The sequence below is a fragment of the Harmonia axyridis genome, chromosome 3 (assembly GCF_914767665.1).
Source record: "Harmonia axyridis chromosome 3, icHarAxyr1.1, whole genome shotgun sequence".
In the NCBI taxonomy this organism is placed as follows: domain Eukaryota; kingdom Metazoa; phylum Arthropoda; class Insecta; order Coleoptera; family Coccinellidae; genus Harmonia; species Harmonia axyridis.
The window spans coordinates 51,513,167-51,515,341 of record NC_059503.1 but is presented as its reverse complement, the minus strand read 5'-3'; positions in this window follow the sequence as shown (position 1 = coordinate 51,515,341).

The window sequence follows — 2,175 nt, the reverse complement described above, 5'->3', positions numbered from 1 at the left end:
AATATGCAGCTACACTTCTCTTGCGTATGGTTCAAAATCAAGAATTCGAGGTAGAAATAAATACGCTGAATAAAGGTCATAGTCTACCCGAGAATAGTAAGTTATTAAAACTCCATCCTTTCTTGGATAAGGATAATCTGTTGCGCGTAGGTGGGAGATTGAAACATTCGTTAGTAGACTTTGCGCAAAGGCACCCTATTATCCTACCGAAGGCAAACAGATTAACAAATCTCATAATTGAGCACGAGCATAAAAGGCACTTGCACTTGGGTGCGCAGAATTTATGGTCGGTGATAAAACTTGCATATTGGCAGATAGACGGCAAACACCAAGTTAAGGCAGTGTTAAGAAGGTGTGTATGCTGCTTTAGAAATAACCCAAAACCTGCAGAATTCATTATGGGTAACCTACCTAGTACTCGCGTAGTTACCAGTAGACAAATGTCTGCTTTGCCACAAGAATTCCCGTCCTTTAACTCCTTTATCCCATGATCCCTCACTCCTTCACATTTCTTGATTGGCGACTCATTGGTTGCACCTCCTCAAGAAGATGTGCGAGAGGTGTTAAGTAACCGTTTGTCGAGATACCACCTCGTACAGCAGATGATGCAACACTTTTGGGAGCGTTGGTCCCGGGAATATCTAACGCAGCTTCAGCATCGACACAAATGGCGAAAGGATGTCGGTCCACAGCTTCAAGTAGGCAGTCTAGTGGTACTAATAGAAGCGAACCACCCACCACTTCGTTGGCCCATCGCAAGAATTAAGGAACTTCATCCAGGAGCAGACGGAATAGTTCGCGTAGTGACCGTACGAGTGAGCAGTGGAACCTTACTTAAACGTTCGATAGCGAAAGTGTGTGTGCTACCCATTACAGACTCGATCACAGACGATTAGTGAACCACACAATTGAAATGTTATGACAATTCTTCATATTTGTTCATTCAAGGCATTTGTATAGAACCAATTAGTTTGTAGTAATTTTATTGTATATAATTTATATTTATGTTGAAGGCTGAGATCTTTCAAGGGAGGCGGCATGTTAAGTCTTTGTACGCAAATCCCCCAGATCGACGCTCATAGTGCGCAAACTCGAAGCCGTACATAGTAAACGGACAGGGTGAATTTAGTACTGTCTCTCATTAGTCTCATTACATCGCAACGAACTGCCCAGACCACAAGGGTAGACAACGACAATCTGTAAATATTAGTGTAGTTTAAAAATAAATACAGTCCACTATACGAAGTGAGTTTTGTTTTTTCCACAAATACTGTGCAATAGTATACAAGGTCAAATGAACTACCAACATCGAGACACAACAATACAATAAGTGAGAAAAATATTCAACTATGAATTTCCAACGGTGAAAAGTATTAATTGTATAGGTAAACGTGTAAACTATTTTTTCATGTCTTCCAAATTCAGCCATGGTGTTCTAGAGCTAGAAAGATCAATGCGATCAAGGACGTAGATCTTTTTTTACTTTTTATTTATAATGTGAGAAAAAGAGGTTTCTTATTTTTTGTGTTTCAGAATGGCAAAAAGAAAGTATGGAGTGTGGAATGAAGAGGATATGGAGAGAGCTCTAGCTTCTTATAGGAACGGAGATATGGGTTTAAACCAGTGCTGTAGACAGTACGGAATTCCAAAACCGACCCTCAAGCGTTATTTAGACAGCAGAAATGTAAAGGCCAATGAAGGTACCAAATCAATGGGGCATCACTATAGTGACCATACGTCCCGCTTGGGGCGGGAAAGTCCCGCTTTGAAGCCAATATTATTATGCGAGAACTGCTTTGAAGTTCTTGGTTTTATTCAGTGAGAAGCTTGAATTCGCGCCGGTATCGGTTGGACGAAAATACGTAGTGCTCGATTCTCATACAGAAAAATGCCTAAACGGTAGTGTTCTTTCAATTCTAATTTACAAAGCAAATATCCATTTATAAAAGTGAGAAGTGAAATATCTTCATCAGAAGTGAGATGTGAAAAGTGTCGAACTGATTTTAGTGTTCATCATAGTGGTGCTGGCGATATTGAAAAACATGTTAAAAGTGAAAAACACAGGCTTTCTGACCAAGCTGCGGCATCCAGTTCGTCAATGTTCACTTTTCTCAAAAGAACTGATCAGCCAACTTCTAGTGATTTAAATATAGAAGCAGCAGAAGGTGCTTGGGC